At 43.6% G+C, this 21,416-nt stretch overlaps 1 protein-coding gene across 4 annotated transcripts in view; it reads right to left on the bottom strand.

The window, feature by feature from the left end:
• Window positions 1-1,412: 1,412 nt before the first annotated feature.
• The window catches only part of LOC138754998 (craniofacial development protein 2-like), a 218,839-nt gene continuing 198,835 nt past the window's right edge, over window positions 1,413-21,416 (bottom strand). For 3 of the 4 annotated variants that reach the window (XR_011351982.1, XR_011351985.1, XR_011351986.1), the window contains 2 exons: window positions 3,745-3,942; window positions 1,413-2,438 (listed from right to left, as the gene is read on the bottom strand). The gene's annotated coding sequence lies outside the window, so the exon portion shown is untranslated. The remainder of the gene's footprint in view (window positions 2,439-3,744; window positions 3,943-21,416) is intronic. The other variant, XR_011351984.1, reaches the window with a different exon arrangement.

Raw genomic sequence — 21,416 nt, 5'->3', positions numbered from 1 at the left:
TGAAATGGGTCCAGCATCTCTGCGAGGTGTGTGTTGATGCATTCTATCACCAGATACTCAAAGCATTTCATAATGGTAGAGGTCAGTGTTGTAGGACAGTGGTCATTATGTGCTTTTAAACTGCTGCACCTGAGTAGGCCTCCTGGGCCCCAGGTGCACTTAATAGGTCAAAGGTGCTCCCAGCACCTTTTAACCTGCAGGGGGATTGCCCCATTAAATCACCAACCCGGCAATTTAAGGGGGATCCCGCCCCCGCGATGACACAGTGAGTGACGTATCACGCACTCTTACTCTTCCTGGGAAGCATGTTTAAACTATGTTATAATATCTCCTTTCCTAACCTGCACTGCTGAGTTCCTCCTCTACATTTGAACTTGGCACCAAAATGCTGCCCAGTGACGCACACACGCAAGTGCTGACATCACCGGAATATTCAGATTGGCCATTTTCGTTTTCAAGCCACCGGTGGATGAGACCTAGGTAAGTTTAACTGGGTTCCCTGACTACCTCCAAGTTAAGGTAGGGATCCGGTTGGATTTGGACCATGCAAACCGAGTTGGATCCTTTCAAGCTGCGTAGTGAGTGGGGCGCTAACCAGATAAATTGTCTGGTTAACCCCATTTTAAAAGAGAGCTTGAAAGCACCTTTTGAGGCCTGTTACTGTCACCCTCTTGGGTACTGGGATGTTTGTCTTGAAACCTGGAGGAATGATGGACTGCTGCAGTGAGGAGTTGAAGATATCCATAAAGACCTCCATTAATTGGACTGCACAGTCCTTCAGTACCTGACCAGGTATGTTGCCTGGTTCTGCCACCTTTTATGGGTTCACTTTGAACAGGGTTCTCCTCACCTCCACCAAGGCTATGCAGCGAGCCAGTTCATCAGGGGAAAATGGAGTTTTTTCAAGTGACATCTGTTCTTCTCATCAAAACTTGCATAGCAGATGTTCAGTCTGTCTGGGAGGAGGTGTCATTGTCTTTAACTTGCAAGGTTGCCTTATGGTCTGTTAGAATTTTAATCCCTTCCCACATGTGCCTCATGTCATCAGTGTCTGTGGATCTTATGTGTGTACCCCAGCTTTGCCTTCCAGACTGCATGAGAGAGTTCAGACCTGACTAATCACAGTACCCTCCTGTCTCCTGTCTTGAATACAGTATCATGAGTTGTGAAAAGTGCCCGGACTTCTGATTCCAACCATTGTTTCTGGTTAGCCCTGGTGGTGAAGCATTTGATCTCCATGACATTCTAGATGCACTTGCTTACATTGCAAATCACTGAGCTTGTGTTTACATAACCAATGTAGGTGGCATCCTCCCTGAAGCAGATCCAATCTGTGGTCTCAAAGCAGTTCTGTAGTGCTGCTGTGATCAGCAACCACCCCCCCCCCCCCCGCCACTCCTCCCCCTGCCACATCCTGACCTCCCTGCAAATTGGCAATGTTCATTTTGCAAGCATGTGCCCTGGTTAGCAAGATGGATATATGATTTGAGTATTGGGACAGGTTTGTATGCACCAGGAACATCGGTGTACACCCAAACCAGGGTGTTCTCTCCTCTGGTGGGGAAGTTGACATGCTGTTGAAACCATGATAGAATGGCTTTAAGGTTGGTGCAGTTGAAGTCACCAGCTACAAACATGCAACTGTAAAGGGCTTCATTGATGGCACTGAAAAATTCCTTCACTTGGTTCACCTTCATTTTCTGAAGGCAGACTGCAATTGCAATCAGTATGGCCAAGAATTTTCTGCAGGTAGAAGGGTCTGCATTTCACCATCAGGTACTCTCTCTCTGTGAGCAGAGTGCAATTATAAAGCAAAAATCAGGGAGCAATGTTATAATAATTCAAAGATCACAGGGTACTGTGTTACAAGACAAGGTGCAAGGTTTAGAGTAAAGCACAGATAAACAGTGTGCGGGCATCACCTTTACCAGTGCCTGACCACAACAGTAAAGAATTTGTCCTAGAATCTGTGAAGCACCATCAATTACCATAAAAGACTGAGGTTTTTATTGACTATAGACTGGAGCAGCAACCAACCTCATCAACTATCATGGCAGGGTAAATGGGGAGCATGCTAAGGGGCTATGGGTAGGATCAGTCTCGGGAGGTGTGTCCAGCCAGCAGTAGCCAACCCCAGTATAATAGTGGTTTACCACAATCTGGATTCTCAATTCAGCTCCATCCTTTACCCCTTCCCAACTCTGCACCTTCCTCCAACTCTGAGCTCTGGAACATTCACAATACTCGACGACATGTCAGCACTCATGGCCTCAACTGACAGAAGCCATAGTCTTGAATACTTTATAACCTCTAGCATCTTCCAGATTTCCTCCGCAGGGTTCTACTGCCCGGTTGATGTGCTGGTGGCCTCATACAGGTTCAGACTGGTGTAATATGGGCCAGCCATTTTTTAAAGAAACCAGCAGAATTCTGAGACTCTGTGGGTAAACAAAAGTAAACACATGTTATGTATTGTCAACATGACAGCAAAAGAAACCTTTAACTAGCTGTCTTCCACCTCTCTTTTCCTCTAAGTTTTTCCTTAAAACCTATCTCACAAATGAAGGTTAGATAGAGAAATTTAACATTTTTATTAGATAACTTGGATTCACTTATTGTCCTCAATGTTGCTAAGAGAGCATTTTGATGTCTGTTGAGTCCAAAATGCCATTCAAAGCAAAACCATTCACACGAAGGGAGGCAATGTAAACCAATTACTTATATTTCTTCAGTGCCTTCCAAAGCTTCAAATATTTTTGGATATTTCAAGGGAGTATTATAAAATCAACTTTGACACTGATCAGCCTGAGGTAAAACTTGAGCTAACTAAACATTGCCACAGAGACAAGTTTTAGGAATGTCTCAAACAAAGTATGTGAATGTAAGTGAGTGTGTATGTGTCTCTATGAATGTGTGTGTGCGAGTGTGTTTATGAGTGTCTCTGAGTGAGTGTGTGTCTGTGAGTGAGTGTATGTGTGTGTGTCTGTGAGTGTGTGTCTGTGAGTGAGTGAGTATGTATGTCTGTGAGTGAGTGTGTGTGTGTGTGTGTGTTGGTCTTGAGAAACACTGTTTTATCAGGTTGTACACTTACAGTCAGATGATAATGAATTTATGCTGAACTAGAGAGGAAGACACACCGTAGAGGGGATTTCTGAATATAGGACAGGACAGCAGAAGGTTCATCTCACAACAGTGGGACAATGGAAATTGAGGGGTCCAGAACTAGAAGAGAGTGGAACTCTGCAGATTGTGGATCTGGAAGAGGTTACAGAGGAAGGGAGGGGAGGGCGTGAAAGTAAATGAAAGAGAAGATCAATGATTTGAACTGCAGTCCTGAGGTACATTAGTCAGCACATGAGTGGGTCCCGAAGCAAATCAGGTAAGGGAGGCAGTTTTGAATCTCAGGTTCACTGAGGGTGCAAGGTACCATAATTGAAAAAAATAGTTAACAACTAATTGGACTGGTATTTTGGACAAGTGTTTTGAGCATTGGAGCTGAGAAAGGGTGAAGAAGAATAACATGGTTAATATGACTAAATGTTCATTTGAGATACCTAAGCATCCACCTCAGAAGATCAGATTTACCACATTTCCATTGAACTTTGACACACCATAGCTCCTGTCCCTGCTCTCCCTGACATCCCAATGCAGGTGATAGTTCAAACCTGACTATGATCAGGGTCAAGCTATCTTGAACATGTCATGTGACAATGCCCAAGAAAGAAAACATTGTGAAGCACTTACATAATGGTCCATCTGGTGATGGAAAACCTAGCCTCACTGAAGGAATTTTATCAGGTGGAAAAGCATCTGAAGTATTTCCGCACCTGGAGTGGGGAGAGACATGCCTTAAGTCTGCAGAGAGGAGGTTTCAGTGACAGATATTCTATTATCCCTCTGCAGGGTTACTGAATGCTGTGAAGCAGGTAGTCAGTCATTAGCCTGTAATTAATTAGAAACAAAAACATAAGTGCGCTCATTATTTTTATCACGGTTTCTTTGTGTAAATTTGCTCCAATATATCTGTTTTATATTCATTAGTTAGAATTCTGCCTTTTTCCATCAGATCCTTAAACTGGCAAGAAAATAAATCTGTCAGTGACTGTTATAAAGGAGTAGCTCAGCACCCAATAATATTAATGATGCAGAAAGTTTATTTGATAAAATTATGATCCCAATATGTGACAGAGGTGTCACTCCTGCCCTGGATTTCATGAGAATATTTAAATGACCTGCTGTGGAAAAAATATTAATAAACAGTCGATGCTGAAAATGCAAAATAAAAGCAAAATATTCTTGAAGTAAGTCAGATCGCCTCTGTGGAGAGAGGACATTGTGGAGAGATAACCTCAGGTCATTGGGTCAATGTTACTGTCAGTTCCTCTGTGTATGGGACTTAGAAAACAGAGGCCAAAGGTCGCATGTTGAGATTTGAAAGAGAATGCACTTACACAAAACTCTGCAGGCCTCAGACATCCTGTGGGGACATCAATCTCCAATCCCACTTCATTCAGTCTCTTTCATCTCCATTGCAGCTACATTCAGGATGAGGACTTCCATGCCGGATCATCAGAAATGTCTTCCTCCTTCAAACAATGTGGCTTTCCCTCAACCACCATCAACTTGGCCCTCACCTACATATCCTCCATTACCTGCACATCTGCCCTAGCCCCCTCTGCCCCCACATGCAACAAGGATGGAATTCTTCTTGTCCTTACCTATCACCCCACCAGCCTCCACATCCAACACATCTACTCTGCCATTTCAATGAAAAGGAATTGCCACCTGCTGTACCACAAGCTACAACCATTAGACACATATTCCCCTCTCTGCCTTCAGCAGGGACCACTGCCTCCATAACTCCCTTGTCTACTCCTCCCTCTGCACCCATCTTCTCCTTGGGACCTACCCCTGTGACTGCAGGAAATCCTCCACGTGCCTACACCTCCTCCCTCACCACCAGGAATGCTCAAAAAATTCTCCCATAGAAATCAATGGGAATCACTTCTTGGCTTTATGCCACACATTCTGTCGGAACGCTATAGTTTCATAAAGTGGGGTATACCTGCATAGATATGCTTATCAAAGTCTTTTCAAAGTCCCTGATTTACCAGCCTCCACCACTACCCCTGGCAATGCATTCTAGACACCCACCTATCTCTGTATAAAAATATTTGCTGACAAAGTGGGTTGTGGAGCAAGAGACTTTCAACTGTTTAGCAGTATGAATAGAATATCCAACCTTGTGCAGCCAAAAGACCAAGGGCTAGGAAATGAGATAGAATGAAATAACATGGAGGTTTATCCAACAGGCAGTTGGTCAGGTTCAATGTTCTCACAACATAGAGGACCATCTGAACACCCAGACAGGAAGCAGGTTGAAATTCACTTCCCCCTGTCAGACCCACCCACAGGGAAAGACACTTTCCAATTGGTCCTCCTCCTCCTCACTTAAAGTCACATGGACATACCTGCCTTCTGCAGAATAAAAAAAAACACCACATAAGCTATTTTTTTCTTCCTTTGGAACCATCCCTGAGCTCTATCCCAGTTTGCAAACTATGCTAGAGGATTAATTGTTAAATGTGTGCCAGTAAAGGGTGGGGCCTCTCTGTGCAGATACCCAGGTAAGACTATTATTATCTCTCCTGTTGTAACTTGTTGCAAACAGTTAACTCAAAGTCAGAGACATTGAGGTTTGCTCCAAGAGTTTATTTACATGAGATCACGAGGAGCCTTCAGTAGGCCTAAACCACAATCAGAATTCTGAATTTCAGTAGTTAAAAGTTCATATTTATCTGGTAGAAAAGAGATAAGGTGGTCTGATTGTTTTCACATTGCTCATTAGGTGTCTGATGAATTTTTCAATGGGTTAACTCGGTCAGTCTTTTACATACAGGTACTTAACAGTGTTTTAACAAGATTAACTCAATTAATCTTAACAAGACCTAGCCCAGGATCAATCAGTAATTTAACATGTTTAACAGGCATATGGAGTTACTGTAGACACTTCCTCCTTAAAGACTTCATGTCTTGTTTATTGGAAATTCTTGGCACCTCACTTATTCTGAAGGTTGCTCTCAGCTAGCATCCCTAGCTTTAAATTCAGCTTGTTTGTAAAAGTCATGTACCCCTGAGGTGCCAGTTGATGAAGTAGACAAAGACGATGTGGTCATGAGTTTCTGCTTTTATTAGCAGAAACTCATGGTGCAAAATTGAAAGACAATAGGTGCATATACAGTTATATCCAAGGGGAGTGTCCTTAACAGTAGAGATAATGCACTGCAATGTTAGGACAGCAAGGCTCGCTAGAGGGGAGACGGGCAGCTTGGCAGACATTCACCACAGTTTCCCTCGGCAGAAGAAGGGTTAAAATCAAAAGGACAGCTGCTAGGAAAGACTGAAGCAAGCGATACATGGATACCATGTTTGGCCTTGAGAAACTCTAACAGCCAAAATACGCCAGTATCTAGCAAGCAATTGAAATATAATGTGATGTTTTATGAATATGTCAGCCTATCAGGTTGTTTACAAATTCTGGTGCTTCGTCTTAAAATAGGTGGCTCCTTTGGAAACTGGTACAGGTCCTGGGTCAGTAGTGTGGGAAGGAATGACTTCTGGACCCGCTCCAGAATTGCCAGCGAGAGGCAGTGGAGCCTCAGCATAGCCATCTGAAAGCTGACTAGGGGTCACATGCTGGGGGGGGGGGAGGTGGGGGGAGGCGGGGGGGAGTCCAACCTCAGTCTTACTCTGAGTAGGGGTGCAAGGAAGGGGCGAACCAGGCAAGGCCAGATCTCTTAGGGGTACAGTGTCAGTACTCCAGTCTTGAAATCTAACATGAGTGTAGTTGGGGTTAGTATGCAGTAGCTGAACTGGTTGGACTAGGGGAGTCTGTTTTAAGCTTCTGAGCGTGACTCTTCAGCAGCACGGTTCCAGGCTCAGATCAACAAACTGGCCAGTCCATCACAGTTCCTGATTTCCTAGGAAAGTCAAACATATGTTCATGAGGTGTTTGATTTGTTGCAGTACACAATAAAGACCGAATAAAATATAGTGCCTCAGGCAGCACCTCCATGGTTACAGGGTAACCATGTGTTTTTAAAGCAAGATTAACAGTCTTCCAGACTGTAGCATTAGCCCTTTCAATCTTCCCATTGCCCTGCGGGTTGTAGCTTGTGGTACAGCAGGTGGCAATTCCTTTTCATAGCAGGGCTCGCTGCAGTTCAGCACACATGAATGCTGAGCCTCTATCTGTATGAATGCAATTGGGAAAACCAAAAATGCTGAAAATTCTGTCAAGTGATTTAATGACCGACGCTGACAAGACGTCAGGGCAGGGTATCACAAAGGGAAACCTGGAATATTAGTCAATTACAGTAAGAAAATATACATTTTTGTTGTTGGAATGTAACGGCCCTTTAAAATCTAAGCTAATCCTCTCAAAAGGTCGGGTTGCCTTGATGAGAGTGGCCTCTGGATCTTTGAAGTATTGCAGTTTGCATTCTGCACAAACAGGACAGCTTTTAGTCAGTTTCCTGACTTCATCCAGAGAGTAAGGAAGGTTGTTAGCCCTTATGTAGTGGAAGAATCTCGTGACTCCTGGGTGGCACAATCTGCTATGGATCTCTTTTAGCCCCTCCAGCTGAGCACCAGCAGCAGAATGCGTCAGAGGGATCATTTAACCTGCCCGGTCTGTACTGGATCTCATAATTATAAGTTGAGAGTTCTATTCGCCAGCGTGCCATCTTATCGTTCTTGATTTTACTTTTGTTATAGTACTAAACATGTAGGCTACAGATTTCTGATCAGTGACCAGAGTAAATTTTCTGCCGGCTAGAAAGTGTCTCCAGTAGCGAACAGCTTCAATAATAACCTGGGCTTCTTTTTCAATGGCAGGATGTTTAATTTCAGGTCTGCGTAACGTGCAGGAGAAGAATGCCACAGGTTTGCCCTTTTGATTAAGGGTTCCTGCCAAGGCATCAGTTTCCACTTGGAAAGGGACATCCTCATCAATAGACGAGAGCGCAGCTTTGGCAATATCAGTTTTAATTCTCTCGAAAGCCTTCAAGGCCATTGGAGAAAGAGGAAAAGATTTAGTGTCAAACAGAAGGCGTGCCTTTGTGGAGTAGTCCCGAACCCATTTTCAATAGTAGGAAAAGAATCCCATACACTTTTTAAGGGCTTTTGCTGAGTTTGGGGGTGGTAACTTCTTAAGGGGGGCCATTTTTTCTGGGTCGGGGCAGATTTCGCCCTTGCAGACAATGTAGCCCAGAATGGGTAGCTCTGTTGCGTTGAACACACATTTGCCCTCGTTAAATGTTGAGTTCTTTAGCTGTTGCTAAAAATTTCTTTAAGTTGTTGTCGTGCTCAGCCTGTGATTTCCCACAGATAGTGACATTATCCAGATAGGGAAACGTACCCTGTAACTCATACGTCCTAACAATCTTATCCATTTCCCTCTGAAACACTGACACACCATTAGTGACCTTTTAAACTGGTATAACCCCCCATCGGCCTCAATGGCTGTCTAGGGTTGTTCCTTTTTTTAATGGGGATTTGGCGGTAAGCTGCTTTGAGGTCAATAGTGGAGTACACTTTGAATTGTGCTATCTGATTAACCATTTCATTGATGTGTGGCAGGGGGTAGGCATCCAGGTTAGTGTAACAGTTGATTGTTTGACTGTAGTCATTAGCCAGTCATTTCTTAGTGTGATTTTTCACAACTACCATCTGCGCTCGCCACGGACTCTTACTGGGTTCAATTACTCCCTCTTTAAGCAATCTCTGGGTCTCAACTTTGATAAACCCACGATCCTCTTTGCTGTAAGAACAGCCCTTAGTGGCAATCGGCTGACACTTGGGGGATAAATCACTGAAAAAGGATCTTTAATGTAACTAGCGCAGGGGATGGTAAGTGTAGGTAGTGGCCCATCAAAATTTAACACGACACTGTTCATCTGAGATTGAATATCTAACCACAGGGGCGCAGAGCTCCGGCATAATAAAGAGCCATACATCAGCCAGGCAATGTCCCTGCAAATTTAAAGAAACTTTACACTTGTCCTGTACAGTTTTTGTAAGTTCACTACAAGCCATCAATATCTTTCGGTTCACTGGATATCTCCACAAATTTAAGGCTCTGCAACTCTCTCGTGGATGTAGCTGTCAGAACTCCCCGAGTCTATTAGACAATCAAGGGTCTCACCATTCACCTCCCCCTTCATAGTTGACCGTTCCAGTCCGTAACATCCCCCAAACTTTGGAGTCAATTGAGCTATCACAGGGGATCTCACCTCGCCATCACTTGAAGTCGATTCAACCTGCTCGTCTGAAGATTCCCCCTTTTCACAGTTGTCTTCCGTTCCTGCAGCTCCATGATGCATTTTCTTGGTGCTTCTCTTCTTCTTATCAGTGGGAGTACCTTTTGCCTTGCACGCTTTAGCAAAGTGGCCGAGTTTCCCACAATAGCTGCAGGTAACAAATCGAGCCAGGCACTTCTGTCTGGGATGCCAGCTCTCATCACAGAAGTAGCATTTTTCAGGATTTAGCCTTTTTCTTTCCTTCAGGGTTCTAGCACTCCTGGATGTTTCCTTTTCGGTTTCTAGCATTTCACTGGAATGCATGGCACTTCTCAGTGTTTTGGCTAGAGTGACTGCCCGGTCGTAGGTTAAGGGCTCTGTCTCCAGCAGCCTCTGTCGGATGTAACTGCGTTGACTAAAGCAGCCTCTGTCGGATGTAACTGCGTTGACTAAAGCATCCAGCTTCAAGGCATTGTGGTGTTGTTGCACATTGACTCCCCTGACATCAAATTCATTTGCCAGTGAGTCGAGAGCCAGTGCATAGGCAGCATCACTTTCCTCGGGTTTCTGGCATCTAGTCAGCAACTGGTGTCGAGCAATTTTGTGGTGCTGCATTGTAAGCAGTCAGACATTCCTGGGCTATAGCCAGAGTGGTAGCTCCTTGCCCAGCAGAGAGTTCAGGTGGCCCCACTGTATCGCCTCATCAACCACGTTGTTTCGAGCCATGTAGTAATCAAAACAAGCAATCCAGTGGTTGAAAATTTCTCTGGCCCTTGGGGCAGACTGGTCGATTATCAGCTGCGTTGGCTTGAGTGCTGCATCCATTTCTGCTAATAAAATTGAAGTGCCAGTTGATGAAGTAGACGAAGACGATGTGGTCAAATGATAATCATGGCTTTTATTAGCAGAAGCTCATGGTACAATAATGAAAGACAACAGATGCATATACAGTTATATCCAAGGGGAGAGTCCTTAACAGTAGAGATAATGCACAGCCAATGTTAGTACAGCAAGGCTTGCCAGAGGGGGGAGACAGGCAGCTTGGCAGACATTCACCACAACCCCATCCTGCACTAGACAGTGTTAGCCTTTTGTACCACAAGTATACAATATGTAATCTTGTTAATTGGTGCACCATGCCTGCTCATTGGGGGAGGGGTAAAGGTGCTATTTATTTGAACCCTCAAAATAACATGGGTATAATTTAATTAATTGTTATCAGAGCATGTGTTCCCATTAAGTGTTTGGGTTGCATGTAAATAAACGTCACTGTTTGATATTAACACATGTCCAAGATTGCCACTCTTTGGATCCTTTGAGTGCATTCTCCCATCACAGATGATAATGATAAGAACGAGTTTATTGTCAAACCAAAAATCATGCTGCAACCAAACAGGTACTTTGTTTTTAAAAAAAAACACATCAAACAAAACTAAAAATCTCTATTGTAGAATACTTAATTGAATTAAAAAGAGAAAATAGATACACGAGGTAGATATAAATATTCACAGTTATCCCAATCCAAAAAAATTTGCTGAGCAAGAGTGCAGTCCTTTTGTGGTGCCAGAGCAGTCCCTGGTTGGTGTAATGAGCCTGATGGAAAGAAACTGATCTTGAACCTAGAGGTGCTGGTCATAAGGTTTCTGTAACTTCTGCCCAAAGGTAGCAATGAGATGAGGTTGTGACTAAGTTGATGGGGATCCTTTGTGATGTTGGCTGCCTTCTTAAGACAGAATCTCACATAGATGTCTTCAATGGATGGGAGGTCAATGCTATGTTTGCTTTCTTCTGGAGCCACTGTGTTCCTGAGCACTTGAGTTTTCAAACCAGTGTATGATGCAACCAGTCAGTATATTTTACAATGTTCACCTACAGAAGTCTGATAGATTATCCAACGACATGGCATATTTTCTCAGACTTCTTAGAAAGTAACTGCTTTGAGGATACTTCTTCACAGTTCCAAGAGAGATGTTCTGAGATATGAGTTCCCTGGAACTTAAAGCTTCAGACCCTCTCTCCACTTCCATCCCATCAATAATATCCTTGGTCTTTGTGACATTTATAACAACATTGTTGCTTTGGCACCACTCAACTAGGTTTTTGATCTCCATCCTGCATTCTGTCTCATCATTTTCAGTTACTAGGCCAACAATTGTGGTGTCATCAGTGAATTTATAGATAATGTTTGAGCTGAATTTGAATACCATCATGGCTATTGACTACAGCCAGACAATCAACTGTTACACTAACCTGGATGCCTACCCCCTGCCACGCATCAATGAAATAGTTAATCAGGTAGCACAATTCAAAGTGTGCTCCATTATTGACCTCAAAGCAGCTTTATCACCACCACAGGGAATGGAACATAAGTGGATCAATACTTGATGATTGGATTGTACATGGAAGGTCCTGCTTTTGAGCTTCATCATAGTTGAGGGAGTGTGGAGGAGGTTGCCAAGGATAGGACCAAGTCTAGAAAATTTCAATTGAGTGGCAACATTCTTTCTCTCCTCAATATTAATAAATCTCCCTCAAATCAATCTTCCCTGAGGTTTATTAGAAGTATTGAAGACAGGAATTATCTAATTTCTTGAGTAGTGATCAATAATTAGGGAGCATAGATTTAAAATAATAGCTGGAACAACTGGAGAGTGCAATTTACCTATTGAGAGTGCTATGATACAAGTTTGAAAGAGGCTGAGCTCAAAACCTATTTTCATTTTTTAAAAATACTTGTGGTTACAACCAGGTCATCAGCACAAAGTCATATTAAAAGAATATAAAACATTAGAACATGACAGCAAAGTACAGGCCTTTTGGCCAACGATGTTGTGCAGACCTATATAAACATCAACAAACGAAATTTTCCCTACCTCACATCCACAAGCTTCTATTTTTCTTGCATTCATGTACCTGTCTAAGGCTCTTTTAAATGTCCTTATTGTGCCAACTTCCACCCTGGCAATGCATCCTAGGCAACCATTTTTCTCTGTGCTATAAAAATATACCCTTAAACTTTCCTCCCTTTACCTTGTACAGATATCCTCTGGTGTTCACTCCAGGCAAATGGTGCTGGCTATCCTATCTATGCCTCTCATAAACTTGTTGACCTCTCGCCTTTAATCCTCTGCTCCAAAGAGAAAAGACCTTGCTCTGTTAACCCTGCCTCATTAGGCACATTTTCTGGAAATATGCTGGGAATCGATCTCTTTCAGGTTCTGCAGTATCAATGGAGGAAATGGTTTCACTTTGTTCACTAAATTCTGGAATGAGTGGGATAAAACGCCTTATTTTAGCTGTAAATTCCAACACAGAAATGGTACATAATTATTCCTTCGTATTGCAAGGTTTCCACTCTGTAAGAGAGGTAATTACACAATTATGTAATAACACATCTTTTAAACGTCAGAATCCAACGTCAAGTGTTAAAAGACGCATCTTCAATTTAACTATAGACATCAGAACAATTCTCAATGCTGAAAACCTGTCATCTGCGTTGACTTTAATACTTTAATATGTGCATTAAATAGACAGAGCTTGAATAGATTGATAGAATTTTCCACATTAAATCTCAGCTGTCATGCAAACACCCCTCCACCAGATAAAGGTAGGCGAAGTCAAATCTGCAAATTCATGTAATTAATCACTTTGATGTTAACTTCCCTTGACTTGTACATCTTATCATTTACTTGAAAATTTCAAATATTATCTCTATATATTATATCTTTCATATAAAAAGATGCATGTACATTAATTAGCGGCAATGATGTGTGTGAGATGATGAAAATGGGGAAAATAATAAAACAAGATTAGTGTCGGATGAATGCAGATGGGTGGCTGATGGTCAGCCCCGACTCAATGGGCCAAAGAGCCTGTTTCTGGTATTTTGCTCTGTGTCTATAAATGAATTAATTTCACCACTGAGTATAGAATATTTAAAATGCAAATGACAGACAAAAAAAGGTAAGAAATTAAGGACACCGTCCCAATAAAGGTGAATGGGATTAGATTAGATGGGCCAAGGGCCTGTATGGATAGAAGGACCTATTTCAATGCCAGGACTCCATGACCCAATGCTAATTATGTCACTTTTAATTCATGCTGGAAATGCACTCTTACTGGAATGTGTTATGTTTCTTCCAAGCTGTTGTAGGAATTATACAATGAGATTTTCAGCTCAGCTCACATTATTCATCTGAGTGTTGGTACGTAGGGCACACCAGAATTTTGTCGAAGAGATGTCTCTTGGCATTAAGCCATCTGCCCTACTGATTTAATGCCACTGTGGTGAAGATGGAACAGAGGAGAACGGTGGGTTTAGGGTGTGCATCTAAACCTGAGGTGCCATCCTGGTGAGACTGCCACACAACCCTTAAACACAGCAGCAGTAGGAGACAGCAGGATCAAAGAATGTTGACCTTAAACATTAATCTCTCATTTTCAATGCTGATTTGCTGAGGTTTTACAGCATATTCTGTTTTTAACTCAGATTTTCAACACAAACAGTATTTCACTTTGGTTCATTTGGGTTCCTCCAGTACAACCTGGGTTCTGACTTGCTTGCAGTCTTCACTAAACTATCTAAAGGAACAATTCAAGGTGAATTAAAAGTGATTACCATAACATTAATGCAGAGCTTAGAGCGGTAACAGTGGCAAATCATTTTACAGGTTGGAATCAAAACTAGTGTAGACCATTACAGCACAGTAGAAGCCTTTCAGCCCACAATGTTGTGCTGACCTTTGCAAATCAACTCCACAACAATCTAACCTGTTGTTCCTTCACATCCACACCCCTCCATTTTTCTTACCTCCATGTGCCTATCTGAGAGACTTTTGAATCTCAATATTGTACCAGCCTCCACCACCACCCCTGGCAATGCATTCCAGGTTCCCACCACTCTTTTTTTAAATTACCTCTGATATCTCCTCTAAACTTTCCTCTGCTCTCCTTAAACAGATTTCCTTTCGTATTGGCCTTTGCCGCCCTGGGAAAAAGATGTTGGCTATCCACCTTGTCTATGCCCCTCATCATCTTGTATAACTCTATTAAAATGTCGCTCTTCTTCTGTCACTCTAGCTTGCTCAACCTTTCCTCATGTGACATGCTCTCCAATCCAGTCAGCATCCTGGTATGAATACTGGAGTAACTAAACAGGACCTGTAGCATCCATGGGATATTTAACCAACGTTTTTGACCCAAGCCTGTTGTGAAATATAAAGTGTTCACAATCACCACTCTGGAGACAAAGTCTTGGAGAACATGTTCAGCTTTTATTTCGGGACTGCAGAGCCGGGTGTCTCTTAGTCCCAAGACACACCGGAGGTCCAAAATCATCACTGTTTTGTACAGTCCCGCGCTCAACATCATCACACCCCCTTATGGTTCCTTCCAATCGGGACTTCAATATTTTACAATCTTCCACTTTCTACTCCCATCCCTGCAGATACCCTCATCATACATCGCATGTTATGTTAATCAGGCAGTCTCATCATTAGGGGCGTCTAAGTTAATATCCGTGCCTTCCTTAAGCAAGCACAATGGTTACTATTGGATACCCTAGGTCATCTTGCCAGTTTAAACCAGATTCTGTTAACCTTGAGGCTTCTGATAAAAAGGGGGCTCACTAGCTGGTGGCTAACTATTTTCAAGCTCTAATCTATTTATTTTACATTCCATCACCCTTCACAGAATGGTGTTAGTTTAATCATCTCCAGCCATTTTTCACAATCCATCCTTTTTCTTTTTACCATGTATCTTTGATTAAATTACATCAAACCCTGCTGCTATCTGATTGCATGCCTAAAATTCATTAGGTACTCCCCTTGGCACCCCAATTGAATCAATATAAATTTGGTTATTGAAAAATGACCCAAGGAACTCCTTCTTGCTTTTCTTTATCCCTATTACCTTCTCCCATTCAAATGCCAAGGTGAAGGGTATGGCCAATTGAATGATTGCACAGGTGCTTTTCCAATTGGGAGGAAGAATTGGTCCAAGGATTCTGCCTCCACAGAACCACCATAGATCTGCTCAAAGTACATTCAAGGCTGTGTGGTTCCCTCCCCCTCCTCTGTCATGTCTTGTACCTTTGTGCATAGTTGTAGCTTTCCTAGGTCCTTTGTTAACTGTCTTCCTTGTCTTGAAATGCAGACTGTGTGATTCCCTGACACAGCCCAGAATGCCAGTGAAATCCGGACATCCTTCCTCTTCAGAGGAGGGAACATCAAGGATAGAGATTTACAGGACTGGGTACCCCAGGCCTCTCTATCCTAATACAAAGCCATCACGCACCTCATTTCTTATCTGTCTTTACTCCACCGCAACGGAGGTGGAACCACCTATGCTATCGGACGTCCAGAAGTGCATGCATAGTAATTGGTCTTGTTTAAACTCTTCACCGTATATTTTACCCATTCTACCCAGGCATTTGTATCCCCATATCCTGTCTCAATCTCAATCATCTGTCTAAGGTCCTCTACCTCTACTATTTGCACTATTTTCAGATCATTGGGTGAAGTATAGGGTTTCACCTTGGGCATTATTGTGAAGGTACTATCAGTTGGATTAGTCTTTGATCCTTCTACAATTATTCTAAAACAACACGCCAACAGGTCCTTTCCACTAATGTTTATTCCCATTCCAAATTTTTCCCATTTACCTCTTTCGAGTAGGTTTTTCTGGGTATTCCACCATACATCACTCCAATAGGGGCAGTATCTATTAAGACACATATATTTCTCCTGAACACTATATCATCTCCAATTCTCGATCCTTCCACATTTTATTAAACTACAAGCATCGAACCATATCACCTGCAGTTTAGAACTCTCAGGGATGGTAATGGTGAATTTTACTGGCCCTGAGGGCTTGATGATGGATTTCAATCCTCTCCTTACTGGGGCATGAATCCCATCAGCCCAACCCTGGTTCCCACTTACCAACTCTATTCAACATATCCACCACCATCTCATGTTTCTTTCTACCGAAGGAGGATGGTTGTACATAGATATTTAACTTATGTTTCACAAACTATTCAAAGTCCTGTTCTAATGACCATCAATGTCTTTTCAACTGGATCTTGAGCGGGTTTTCAGTGGGATGTATGTGCAAAGTTGGAGGCTCAGCAGGGGACCTCACTGGTCCTTTCACTCTGGTGTGATCCACGTCTTAACCAGAACCCAATCACCTGGTGGTATTTTGTGAACGGCAAATTCGAGCGGAGGTGTCTGGGCCAACAGACCCTTTTCCCTCAGAACAAATAAAGAAGAAGTGAGCGCCAATACATAGTTCCTTAGAAATTTGTCAGTGACTTCTACAGTAGGCAATTCCACTTCTCTTCCCAAAAATGGCAGTTTGAATAGCATCTCATAAGGGAACAATCCGATATTCCTTTGAGGTGCTATTTGGATTTGCAGTAATGCTATAGGCAGGCATTTAGTCCAGGGTAACTTTGTTTCTAGCATCAATTTGGACAATGTCTGATTCATTCGTTCTACCCACCCTGAGGAAGGGGGATGCCATGGGGTATGAAAATCCCATGTTATTTCTAACTTTTGCATTGTTTCTTGAAGTATCCTAGAGGTGAAGTATAAGTTTCTAGTCTTTTGTGCATATGAATCTATCCACAGTCGACAGTAACCCATCAGTCCCAGGAACTTCCTTAGTTCCTCCTTTGTTTTCGGGAGAACCAGTTCCAATATCCCCTTAATCCTTTCAGGACTCATTTTCCTTTTTCCCTTACTTATTAAGTGTCCCAAATATTTTACCCCCTTTTCTAATCCCAGTTGTAACCCAGGAGGTTACTTCCAATATCCGGAATGTATAATAATTGCCACATCACTTCCTCATGATCCATTCCGATCATAATGAGCTCCAAAATAGGTACAGAAAACTCTTCCCCTTTTACCCCTGATACCTTTAATTGTTGACTAGTGAATCTAACTCCCTCCAGTATAAAGTTTAATGATGATCTAGTGGCCTCAATGCCCACCAGAAAAATGGCATCCTCTTTGTTGGGTCCCACCTGGAAGAAACCTCTGATCCCACTAATCTTCCCCAAAAGTCATCAGAGGGATCGCATCCCTTTCCCTCTTTAATTTGGGACATTCCTGTTTGAAATGTCCCACTTTCCCACAATAGTAACACTCTGCCTGCTGGGGTTATCCAAAACTCAAGTACATCAACATAATAACAACTGGAACATTCCCATTGCTCAATTTCTCTATCAGAGGCGTCCCTCTGGTGGAGTCTAATCTCCTGGATGGAAGGTATAAGGCTCATTGAGGAGGACTCATGTTGAACTAAATCTTTGGGGTCCCAATCCTGATAACCCTTTAGATACTTTAGCTATTTTATCTGCTGTCTCATTAAGTTAAGAAATCACATCTTTATCATGGGTACGTGCTCAACTTTAAACTGCAAACAAATTGGTATCTTGCGTGGCCCCTTTGAGTATTCCTGGCTGTCTTCGTTCTGTCCTTTGTAGTACTCTACACAAACTGGCTGCGTTATCTCTTCTTCTAGGCTTCCTGCCAATTTGCTGGCTGATAGAGCGGTATCTTATGTCTTTCTGCTGAGTTCTCTCTGTCCTCACTGAGAACAGCTTAATTTTTAAACTGTGCAAATGCAGACAAATGTGTTTCAACAAAAGCTTCTAGAATTTTCCACAGACTTTCTTTAAATCTTATCTTCTTTGTTACAATGGCCAGATGATTTATCATGGCTCTGGGTTCGAGCACTAACAGATCCGAAAATACTTGGGGTACTGCTGGCACAGAGGGGACTGCTGCTAGGGGTCAAGATGCAGGCAGATGATATGCTAGTGGTAGTCCTTAGTGGGTCCCCGAGGAGTACTCGGGTCACTCGTCTCGCTCTCTCCTCCATCAGCCTTAGGATTTCCATTTGACTACGTAGTCTTTGTTTATCCTCCTGTGCAGGAGGCTTCTCCTGCCTACCTGTGGTGGTACACCACTGGCCTACTGCAGGGGGAAACCTCTGTACCTGCAGGAGTGTAAGGGGACAGGACAACACCTGGCCAGCTGTCAATCAGTTGGCCTGAATGGATCAAGCCCCACCCGGTCGGGTGTCAATCACCCTCCAGGATATAAGCCTATGCCGGCCTCCCGAGGCCTCAGTCAGAGTTGCTGCAGCCACAGACAGCCTGGCTCTGTGAAAGTCTTTGTGGATTAAAGCCTGTTGTACAGTCTTACCTTGTGTGTGTCTGATTCTGGCTAACAATGCACCACACTACCCTTTGCTTTTTTCCTTTCCTGATTTTTCCTGTCCTGCTCCTTTCTATGTGCACATTCTTTCTGGAGGACATCCATAGGTTGACTGTCCCCCCTTCTGTTAGTTTGGCAACCTGCAAGCCTATCTCTTTTCTTTCTTGTGCTAACAGGCGCCACTTTCCAATTACCTCTTTAATGAATTCATCATCCCAAGTATCCCCCAACGGCCAGCCTTCTCTCCCTAGTCTTTTATTTAATGTCTCAGAAACTTTTTGAATTATATTTTCATCCTCCAGATAGTTGTATCTACACAATTCCCCGTTGTACCTTAGGTTCCCAAAACCTGAGCTCCCCGAGCACACACATATACACAAACACACTAACGGTCCCTGACTGGACTAGTTCCCTGAACTCTTAACTGAGGTCTCTGAGCTCTTATTCAACCACGGTTCCGTACCACCGAGTTCTCTGAAATCTCCCGGGAGACATTCCTTGGTCTCTGATCCGACCCTTTTACAGGTCTGTTCCCAATCCTTTCACGGGTCTGTTCCCTAACATCTGCCCCAATGGACTATCTGGCGGTGTGTCAGTTCTGGGACCCTCATTCCAGGATCCCTTCTTCTCCCAGGACTCATCAGTTCTGGTACACTGATTACTAATTTTCCTACCTGTCTGATCACAGACCCCTGACAGACTATCCCAGTCGCCCGAGTAATACTTAATAGACAATTTTCTTACGCGGGTCTTGTGCACGAGAGTCTCCCGACTGAACCATTCCTCCTACTGGAGTTTCCCCTTGTTCTCCACAGTCTCCTGCCCGGATATCACTTGCTCAAACTGCTGACGGCAAGCAAGGAAATCTGAGACCACTGAAATCAGCGGGGTGCACCTTCTTGTCCTTCGATAGCCAGTGGTCAAGCAGTGGGAGTTGCAATCCCAGATGAGTCCCCAAGCTTGTGAAATATAGTGTTCACAATCACTACTCTGGAGACAAAGTCCTGGAGAACAGGTTCAGCTTTATTTTGGGTCTGCAGAGCCAGGTGTCTCTTAGTCCCAAGACACACCGAAGGTCCAAAATCATCACTGTTTTGTACAGTCCCGCGCTCAACATCATCACACCCCCTTATGGTTCCTTCCAATCGGGACTTCAATACTTTACAATCTTCCACTTTCTACTCCCATCCCTGCAGATACCGCACAGTCCTTCCTTCATCATACATCGCATGTTATGTTAATTTGGCAGTCTCATCATTAGGGGCGTCTAAGTTAATATTCGTGCCTTCCTTAAGCAAGCACAATGGTTACTATTGGATACCCTAGGTCATCTTGCCAGTTAAAACCAGATTCCCACTATCTAAAGGGGCCCACTAGCTCATGGCTAACTATTTTCAAGCTCTAATCTACATATTTTGCATTCCATCACCCTTCACAGAATGGTGCTAGTTTAATCATCTCCAGCCTTTTTTCACACCATCGTCAACATTATGACCAAAAAGGCAGACAGACATCTAAATAAAAAGGCTGAGGGCGAGGAAGACACAGGCCAACAGACAAAAGGTGATAATTGGACATCGATAGGAGGACCAGAGTGGAAAGGTGAGAATTGATCGGGGAGGGGGTGGCTCTGTGAAACCAGAGCTGGACAAAGGAAGGCAGAGGATAGAGAAAGAAAGAGACAAGAGGGAGGGTGCGGGTTGAGGGCCTAATAGATACTAAAAAAAAGTTAATGTTAATGACATCTGGTTGGAGGGTGCCCAGACGGAAAATGATGTGTTGTTCCTCCAATTTGCAGGTGATCTCATTTGGGCGGTGCATGACACCATGGACAGACTTGTCGGCAAAGGAATGAGGCAGGGAATTGAACTTGGAGATCCCTGTTGTTGTAGCGGTCAAAGCACAAGTGCTCAACAAAACAATCTCCCAGTCTGCGTCCAGTCTCTCTAATTTTCAGAAGGCAACAACAGGAGCACCACATGAAGGAGACGACCCCTGCAGATTCACAAGTGAAATGTTGCTTCACTTGGAAGTACATTTTACAGCCTCAAATGGTGGTGAGGGAGGAGGTGTGAGCGCTAAAGTAGCATTGGCTGCGGTCATATGGGTAGGTACCAAGTGGGTGATTGGGGGGAAGTGGATGAAGGAGTCACAGAGGGAGTGGTACCTGCAGAAGGACAGATGGTACTGCCACAGCTTTTGTAAAGGCAGTGCTGCACTGGTGTGGACCTGTGAAGATCAGGGAGCAGATACACAGCGGAGTACAGTCCCTCAGCCCTACTGTTGGATGATTTCCTTCAGCTCCGAACAGGCTTTAAGTGGCCTGTTAAAATCCTGCTGCCATGGTATCTTGGCCCAAGATGGCGGTGCCTATGTTCGATAGTGGCCACAACAGGTTGCAGGCTTTGGGGAAGTAGAGGACCACCACAGAGCACCATAAATTGGGGAGACCACCCCTGCTTGAGAAGAAGAAGCAGAGGAGATGACCCACCATGGCAGTAGATAATGAGGGGCTCCAAAGCTGAAGAACGCACACAGGTGGCAGGTGGGCTGTGGCTCACTTGAGGCGCTGATGACTGTAGTTAAGGGAGAGAGAGAGAGAGAGCCAAGAGCATTGAAGGCTTCCTTTTCGTGTCAGAGGTTTGGATCTGGAGCTCGGGTTGGCGATGGTTTGGACTATGTGGCTGTGGAGGCTGCGGGAGTACTGGAGGTGAATCCATGGACACTCAGTGACTGTAGTATGAGTCTCCTTTGCTTGTCTTTCTCTACCAGGCAATTTCTGCTGATGGTGAATCTTTATAACCATATAACCACTTACAGCACAGAACAGGCCAGTTCGGCCCTACTAGTCCATGCCGTAACAAATCCCCACCCTCCTAGTCCCACTGACCAG

Source organism: Narcine bancroftii, chromosome 1, assembly GCF_036971445.1.
Source record: "Narcine bancroftii isolate sNarBan1 chromosome 1, sNarBan1.hap1, whole genome shotgun sequence".
NCBI lineage: Eukaryota > Metazoa > Chordata > Chondrichthyes > Torpediniformes > Narcinidae > Narcine > Narcine bancroftii.
This window is presented reverse-complemented; position numbering and strand designations above follow the sequence as displayed.